The sequence below is a fragment of the Triticum aestivum genome, chromosome 4B, assembly GCF_018294505.1.
Source record: "Triticum aestivum cultivar Chinese Spring chromosome 4B, IWGSC CS RefSeq v2.1, whole genome shotgun sequence".
NCBI classification, from domain to species: Eukaryota; Viridiplantae; Streptophyta; class Magnoliopsida; order Poales; family Poaceae; genus Triticum; species Triticum aestivum.
Genome location: NC_057804.1, coordinates 233,851,180 through 233,860,401, shown reverse-complemented (window position 1 = coordinate 233,860,401; position 9,222 = coordinate 233,851,180).

The following is a 9,222-nucleotide window of genomic DNA, read 5'->3' as shown; positions in this document are numbered from 1 at the left end:
CGCCTCGGCTTCCGCGCGCCCAGATCCGATCTGGCTTAGGGTTGACTTTCTTCCTCCCCCGAAATTCGTCTCAAGTCTTTTTTGTCAGTAAATTTTGTTGCATGTTCATCGCACCACAGCTTTGCACCCGTGGCACCATTTTGGGCATGTAGCATACCGAATTGTTCGTCTCGAAGAGTACATCATTTCATCTCATTGCACCATTTTATTTTGAGCTCATCTTGATGCCTGAAATGCTGTTGGAAGAGTGCTTCATAATGTTAGCTTCAGATTCTTATCAGAACATGCATTTTTGTCATTTTTGCCATGATGATGTGTGCATCCTATGTACTTTATCCCTACATGTGTTTTGATCTATGCCATGTCTTCTTTACAGAGGTACTTGCCATGTATTTTTGTGATCAATGTGGTGATTAGCACAAGCATGCAAACTAGGCTTCATGATACTGCAGATTTTAGTCCCTGTTCTGCTGATATTTTGATGCCATGTAAACATGATGCTATAGAGAGATCCATGCATATTTTGAGTTACTTCAGTAAGGATGTTTTGAACATATGATTATGCTCTATCCATCCATGTCCCTGGTTGCAATTATGGAGTAGTCTAGCATATCATTTTCGTGCTCTACTTTTGCTTCAAAATGTTTCCTGGCAGATTGTTTACATGTTATCCAATTTTGCCAAGGTTGTTGTAGTTGATCCGTATATGCTATGATGTTGTTCTTGCCATGTATAGCTTCTATGCCATGTCTTCTTGATGGATGTATGCTTAGTTTATCATGAAATGCTCTTTAGTGAGTGCATCGAGCTCGCGAAGGTGCCTTCGTAATTCTGTCAATGCCATGCTTTGTTTTGCTGAATCTGTTAAGGAAACTTGCTATGTTTACATGGGTGCCATCATATTCTCTGGTCCTTTTTGGTTTATGGTCAGTATGGGACTTTTGATTTATGCTTTGATTAGATTCATGCCATGTCTTGTTTTGCTATTATAAGTTCCTGTAGCTCGTTGATAACTTGCTCTGAACATTGCTTCGTGATGCGGTTTATGCCATGTCCAACCTGATATTTTTTACACTTTCACCATGCTTGTTTGAACCTGTTATGATGTGATTTAGCCGTAGCTCAGTGTTCCTCTTTTGTTAAGCATCTCCTGTAGATTACTTTCATACGTTTTTTTCATGTTGGGGTGCTGTAGCATAGTTTCTTGTTGCATGCTAAGTAGCATCGTGTTGTTAATCGCAGCTTTGTGACATTCTTGTCTTGCTTGCCATTTGCAAACCGTGCATCCGTTCCCGGTGATCCATATATCGATTTCAACCGAAATCATCTCATCTTTCCAGCGGCATACTTGGTTTGCCAAGTTGGTGCCTTGTTCATCCTTTCTCCTCCCGAAGCACGCATACGCATTGCATATCACATCTCGCATATCATGACATGTATTGCATCATGTTGCTTGTGCATTGCACCGTGATTTATGGTGTTCCCTTGCTTGTGTTCTTGCTTTGGGTAGAGCCGGGAGATGAGTACGTGCATGAGGAACCTGTTGAGTACGCTAACGAGGATCAAGCCTTCGACAACTCTGAGAACCTTGCAGGCAAGATGACCATACCTTCGATATCACTTCTATCTTTGCTTGCTAGTACTCGCTCTATCGCTATGTTAGCTCTACCTGCCACTGTTTATCATGCCTCCCTATTGCCATGTCAAACCTCTAACCATCTTGTCCTAGCAAACCGTTGTTTGGCTATGTCACCGCTTTTGCTCAGCCCCTCTTATAGCGTTGTTAGTTGCAGGTGAAGATGAAGTTTGTTCCTGGTCGGAACATGGACATTTTGGGATATCACAATATCTCCTATTTAATTAATGCACCTTATATACTTGGTAAAGGGCGGAAGGCTCAGCCTTATGCCTGGTGACTTGTTCCACTCTTGTCGCCCTAGTTTCCATCATACCGGTGTTATTTACCTTGATTTTGCGTTCCTTACATGGTTGGGTGATTTATGGGACTCCCTTAATAGTTCGCTTTGAATAAAACTCCTCCAGCAAGGTCCATCCTTGGTTTTACCATTTGCCACCTAAGCCTTTTTCCCTTGGGTTTTCGCGAGCCCGAGGGTCATCTTTATTTACCCCCCCCCCGGACCAGTGCTCCTTCGAGTGTTGGCCCTAACTGAGATGCCTGCGGGGCCACTTCGGGGAAACTCGAAGTCTGGTTTTACTCGTAGCTAGTCTCATCCAGTGTTGCCCTGAGAACGAGATATGTGCAACTCCAATCGGGATTTGTCGGCGCATCGGGCGGCTTTGCTGGTCTTGTTTTACCATTGTCGAAATGTCTTGCGAACCGGGATTCTGAGGCTGATCGGGTCTTGCCGGGAGAAGGTATATCCTTCGTTGACCATGAGAGCTTGTGATGGGCTAAGCTGGGACACCCCTGCAGGGTATGTGATCTTTCGAAAGTCGTGCCCGCGGTTATGAGGCAGATGGGAATTTGTTAATGTCCGGTTGTAGATAACTTGACACTTGACTTCATTAAAATGCATCAACCGTGTGTGTAGCCGTGATGGTCTCTTCTCGGCGGAGTCCGGGAAGTGAACACGGTTTTAGTTATGCTTGACGTAAGTAGTTTCAGGATCACTTCTTGATCGCTTCTAGCTTCTCGACCGATGCGTTGCTTCTCTTCTTGCTCTCACTTGTGTATGTTAGCCACCATATATGCTTAGTGCTTGCTGCAGCTCCACCATATTACCCCTTTACCTACCTATGAGCTTAAATAGTCTTGATCTCGCGGGTGTGAGATTGCTGAGTCCTCGTGACTCACAGATTCTACCAAAACAGATGCAGGTGCCGAGGATACCAGCGCAGATGGCGCAACTGAGCTGAAGTGGGAGTTTGATGAGGCCCTTGGTCGTTACTATGTATCGTTTCCAGATGATCAGTAGAGGAGCCCAGTCGGGACAATCGGGGACCTAGCATTTGGGGTAGTCTTCTTTTCATTTGGATTTGACCGTAGCCGGTCTATGAATCGGGGACCTAGCATTTGGGGTAGTCTTCTTTTCATTTGGATTTGACCGTAGCCGGTCTATGAGTGTATTTTGAATGATGTATGACCTTAATTATGTATTGTGTGAAGTGGCGACTGTAAGCCAACTCTCTTTATCCCATTCTTGTTCATTACATGGGATTGTGTGAAGATGACCCTTCTTGCGACAAAACCACCATGCGGTTATGCCTCTAAGTCGTGCTTCGACACGAGGGAGATATAGCCGCATCGTGGGTGTTACAAGTTGGTAATCAGACCCATCCCCGACTTAGGAGCCCCCTGGTTGATTGTTTGCTAGCGATGTTGAGTCTAGAACAAAAATGTTTTGAGTCTTAGGATTATATATATCGGAGAGTAGGATTCTTTTTACTCCTCAGTCCCTTCGTCGCTGTGGTGAGGTCTCCTGAGGTAGATGTTTTGACTTTCCTCTCCTCAAATTTCACTAATTTTTTTTTAGGATCACGCGGGTATCTTGGAATCGTTCCGATGGTTTTGTGACAAGAACATTGTTCTTGGTGCCTCCTATCTATTATGTGGCTTTGACCCGGGGAGTTGAGCTCCGAGGTGTTGTCGTCACAATTTTATCGTTGCAGTTCTGGAATACCTGAGTTTTGCCGACATCGAAAATCTCTTTTATGCAGTTGTTGGTGAGATAACCTCGACGCCACCCAGTACTGGGGCGGGAGTTCGGGAGTATTGCCATAACTCGTATAACAGATTCTTTTCGAAGGTTGAGGTACACGATTTCTGAAGGTTTCTTGGTTATGTGTTGACGGATGGATACAATTGGATGTAGGGATTGTTAGTTTGGGTGAGATATATTGCTTCCCCTGTATCCCCAACACCTGATTGCATAACCGGAAAGTTTCGGGAGTTTATAGGTGGGATTCAAGTAGCTCTAGCATTTCTTCCCGCAGATATTTGGTTTGTGATTGGGTAATCCTTACCACTTATTTGTTCCAGTTGTACCTTGTTTATTTCATTCATCAATCTCTTATCAAGTGGCTTCTCACCTTAATGGATGTGTGATGTTTGCCTTGGAATTCATTCATTCATCCTTGTTCGAATGTTTATTGTGAAGACTATATGTTGCAATTTCTATCCGTTGATTCAACTTGTCTATCTGTCTATCAAGATGCCAACGGATGTCACCCTCTTCAGGATGGCTCCGCCAACGCGTCAGAATCCGGAACGCAATGATGGGAGTCAGGTGAACCCTCAACCTCCACCTCCGCCTCTGGAGGCATGGCAAGCTTTGATGGCAGCCACAAACGCCAATGCCCAGATGATGATTCAGCTCATGCAAGAGCGCAGCCAAGGCCAAGGCAACCAAGGGAATCAAGGTCAAGCGCAGTTCAATCATCAACCTCTATTTCCTAGCCTCAACCAGTTCCTGGCAAATCAGCCTAAGTCTTTCAGCTAGTGTGCCGAGGCCACAGACGCCGATGATTGGCTCGTGGATATCAACAAGCATTTTGAATGCAGCAATGTCAGGCCTGAGGACTATGTCAAGTTCGCTTCTTTTCAGCTCAAGGATCAAGCAGCTGATTGGTTCCAGCAATACAAGGATTCAAGAGGAGGTCGAGTGATTACTTGGACTGACTTCTGTCGGGACTTTAAAGCTCACCACATTCCTACCAGTGTTGTTGAGAGAAAGCGTGAGGAGTTCCGCAATCTCAAGCAAGGCAAGATGTCAGTGTACGAATACAACAAGCAGTTTCAGAAACTTGCTCGCTTCGCTAAGCAAGATGTTCCTGATGAGAAGAGTATGATCTATCAATTCAGAGGTGGCCTATAAAGGATCTGCAGTTAGCTCTCGTTCTTGTTGAGCCTACTCAGTTTGATCAATTCTACAATATGGCACTCAAGCAAGAAGGTGCTCAGCTCAAGTGTGAGGCTTCTAAGAAGAGAATCAGGGATGCAGTGCAATCTTCTTCTTCCTCACAAGTGGCAGCTAAGCAGCAGAAGTTCTAACTTCCTCCTCCTCCGTTTCGCCAGCCTTACCAGCAGAAGAACTCAGGTGGTCGTGGATCTTCCCACCCACCCAACCCAGGCTATCAGAACAAGTCTCAGTCTCAAGCTCCAAGGTCAAATGCTCCTTATCATCGTCCGCTCTTAGAAGTGACTTGCAACAAGTGCCACCAGAAAGGTCACTACGCAAACAAGTGCTTCAATCAAAGGCGCCTTCCTCCTCCTCCTGTGAGATCTTCAAGCAATGAAGTGGTCAAGCATAATCCAAAGTCTGCAAAGGTGAACATGATGAATGCAGCGCAAGCAGAGGATTCTTCTGATGTGATAATGGGTAATCTTCCTGTTAATGATATTGCTGCAAAAGTCTTATTTGATACTGGTGCATCGCATTCTTTCATGTCATATCCTTTTGCATCGAAGCACAATTTTGACACAGAGGAATTATCTAAAGCTATGCAAGTTATTTCTCCGGCTAAGCGTTTGAGCTCTAGCATGATGGTTCCAAATGTCGGTATCAAGATGGGCGACTATAAATTTCTGTCTTCTCCAATTGTTCTTGGCGACTCTGATATTGATCTAATTCTCGGGATGGACTGGCTTTCTAAGCACAAGGCTCAGCTTGATTGTGCTGCCAGGCAAATTCAATTGACACACCCTTCTGAGGATGTTATCATCTATGCCGCTCATGATGACACCATTCGGTTGTTTACTCTCAATGAGAAGGGTGAGTTGGATGCTATTTCTCAAATTCCAGTCGTTTGTGAGTATCAAGATGTCTTTCCAGAAGAGCTTCCGGGTATGCCTCCTCATCGGCCAGTTGAGTTCGTTATTGATCTTGAGCCTGGAACTGAACCCGCTTGCAAGCGTCCTTATAAGCTTGGACCCAAGGAGCTGAAGGAATTGAAGAAACAGCTCGATGAACAAGAGCGTCTGGGTTTGATCAGACCAAGTTCATCCCCATGGGGTTGTGGAGTTCTTTTTGTCCAGAAGAAGGATGGCACGGACCGACTTTGCGTCGATTACCGTCTATTGAACAAGAAGACAATCAAGAACAAGTATCCACTTCCCAACATCAATGAGCTTTTCGAGCAACTCAAAGGTGCTAAAGTATTCTCCAAGCTTGACCTTCGTATGGGTTATCATCAGATTCGCATTCATGAACAAGATATTCCCAAGACAGCATTCAGAACAAGCTATGGTTCTTATGAATATACTGTCATGTCTTTCGGCCTTGTCAATGCTCCTCCAACGTTCTCTCGCATGATGAACTTTATCTTCAACCCCTACACCAATGAATTCGTTCTAGTGTATCTCCATGATATCTTGGTCTTCTCCAAGAATAAGCAGGATCATGCCAAACATTTGCGATTGGTGCTCGACAAGCTCAGAGAGCATCAATTCTATGCGAAGTTTTCCAAATGTAAGTTCTGGCTTGATGAAGTTCTTTATCTTGGTCATATCATCTCTGCCAAGGGCATTGCTGTTAATCCCGCGAAGGTGTCTGCAGTTGTGAATTGGGAACCTCCTCAGAATGTCAAACAGCTCCGCAGTTTTCTTGGTCCTGCAAGTTATTGCCGAAGATTCGTTGAGAACTTCTCTAAGATTGCAAAGCCTCTTTCCAACCTCCTCCAGAAGCATGTCAAGTATGTCTGGACGCCTGAGTGTGACGTCGCTTTCAACACCCTCAAAGAGAAGCTAGTCACAGCTCCTGTCTTGACTCCTCCTGATGAATCCAAGCCATTCGAAGTTTTCTGTGATGCTTCCCTTCAAGGTCTCGGTGCTGTGTTGATGCAAGAGAAAAAAGTTGTGGCCTATACCTCTCGTCAGTTGAAGCCCAACGAAAAGAACTAACCCACTCACGATCTTGAGTTGGCGGCAGTTGTCCATGCATTGATAACATGGAGATATCTTTTATTGGGAAGGCAAGTGGACATTTTCACCGATCACAAGAGTCTCAAGTATATCTTCACTCAACCCAACCTTAACCTCAGGCAAACTCGATGGGTCGAAATGATTCAACAGTACAATCCGAGTATTGAATATACTCCTGGCAAGGTGAATGTGATTGCAGATGCTCTGAGTAGAAAGGCTTATTGCAACAGTCTAATTCTCAAGCCATTTCAACCGAATCTTTGTGAAGCCTTCCGCGAGCTGAATCTTCAAGTTGTTCCTCAAGGCTTTCTTGCCAACCTCATAGTCTCTCCTACTTTGGAAGATCAAATTCGTGAGGCACAACTCCTGGATACCATGGTGAAGAAGGTGAAACGTGGTATTGACAAGGGCATTCCCAAATACAAGTGCTATCGCTTAGATGACAAAGATACTCTTTTCTTCGAGGATCGAATTGTGGTTCCTAAAGGTGATTTGAGAAAAGTCATCATGAACGAGGCACACAATTCCCTCCTATCCATTCATCCTGGAAGTACAAAGATGTACCATGACCTCAAGCAGTCGTATTGGTGGACTCAAATGAAGCGAGAGATTGCTCAATTCGTGAATGAATGTGATGTCTGCAGAAGGGTGAAAGTAGAACACCAATGACCAGTTGGTCTCCTTCAACCTCTTGCTATTCCGGAATGGAAGTTTGACCATATCGAGATGGACTTCGTGACTGGTTTTCCTAAGTCCAAGCGTGGAAATGATGCTATATTTGTTGTCATTGACAAGCTTACTAAAGTGGCTCATTTTCTTCCTATCAAAGAATCTATCACAGCAGCTTAGCTGGCAGAGTTATACACCTCCAGAATTGTCTCCTTGCACGACATTCCACAATTGATATCTTCAGATCGTGGAAGCATCTTCACTTCTAAGTTCTGGGACTCCTTTCAGAAGGCCATGGGCTCCAACATTCATTTCAGCACAACTTTCCATCCTCAAACAAGTGGCCAAGTCGAGCGAGTAAATCAAATCCTTGAAGATATGCTCAGGGCTTGTGTCATCTCTTTTGGTATGAAGTGGGAAGATTGTCTTCCATATGTCGAGTTCTCCTACAACAACAGCTTCCAAGCGAGTTCGGGCAAGGCCCCATTCGAAATTCTCTATGGCAGAAAGTGCCGTACTCCTATCAATTGGTCCAAGACAGGTTAACGCCAACTTCTTGGCAACGACTTGATCACAGAAGCCGGAGAAATGTGCAAAGTCATTCGTGAGAATCTCAAAGCCGCGCAATCGCGCCAGAAGAGCTATTATGATAGCAAGCACCATGACTTGGCTTTTGAAATCGAAGACCATGTCTACCTCTGCGTCTCTCCAATGAAAGGCACTCGTCGCTTCGGTATCAAAGGGAAGCTTGCCCCTAGATACGTGGGTCCTTTCAAGATCATTGGCAAAAGAGGCGATCTCGCCTATCAACTTGAGCTTCCATCCAACTTTGCAAGTGTGCACGATGTGTTTCACGTGTCACAGCTTTGCAGTGCTTTAAGACTCCTGAGCGCACTATCAACTTCGAAGAAATTGACCTCCAATAAGATCTCTCTTATCATGAGCACCCTGTTGCTATTCTTGAAGAAACCGAGCGCAAGACTCGCAACAAGTCAATCAAATTCCTGAAAGTGAAGTGGTCACACCATTCTAACCGAGAAGCCACCTGGGAGCGCGAGGATCACCTCCGTTCCGAATATCCGGAGTTCTTTCAGCCCTAGATGTTGGGACGAGATCCTCTTGTAGTGGTGGAGTGTTGTAACACCCCGGATGTATCTTTCCATCTTTATAACTCCAAATCTTGCCATTATCGGCCATGTGTTATGATATTCCCTCCGTAGTTGGGTTTTGTCTTTTGTTTTGCATTTTATTCATGTCATGCATCTCATATCATGTCATCATGTGCATCTCATTTGCATAAGTGTTCGTCTCATGCACCCGAGCATTTTCCCCATTGTCCGTTTCGCAATCCGACACTCCCACATGCACCGGCGCACCCCTCTTGTCTCTTTTCGTGTGCCGGTGTTAAACATTCTCGGAATGGACCGAGCCTTGCCAAGTGGCCCAGGTATAGCACCGGTAGACCGCCTGTCAAGTTTCGGGTCATTTGGAGCTCGTTTGGTACTCCAACGGTTATCCGCATAACCGCAAAGGCCTCTTTTGAGTTACAGCCCAACACCCCTCCAAAACAGCCCAATAACCCATCTAAGTCACTTCCATGCTCTCCGTCGTCGGATCACGATCATGTGGGCGAAAACCGCACCTCATTTGGACACTCCTAGCTCCTTCTACCT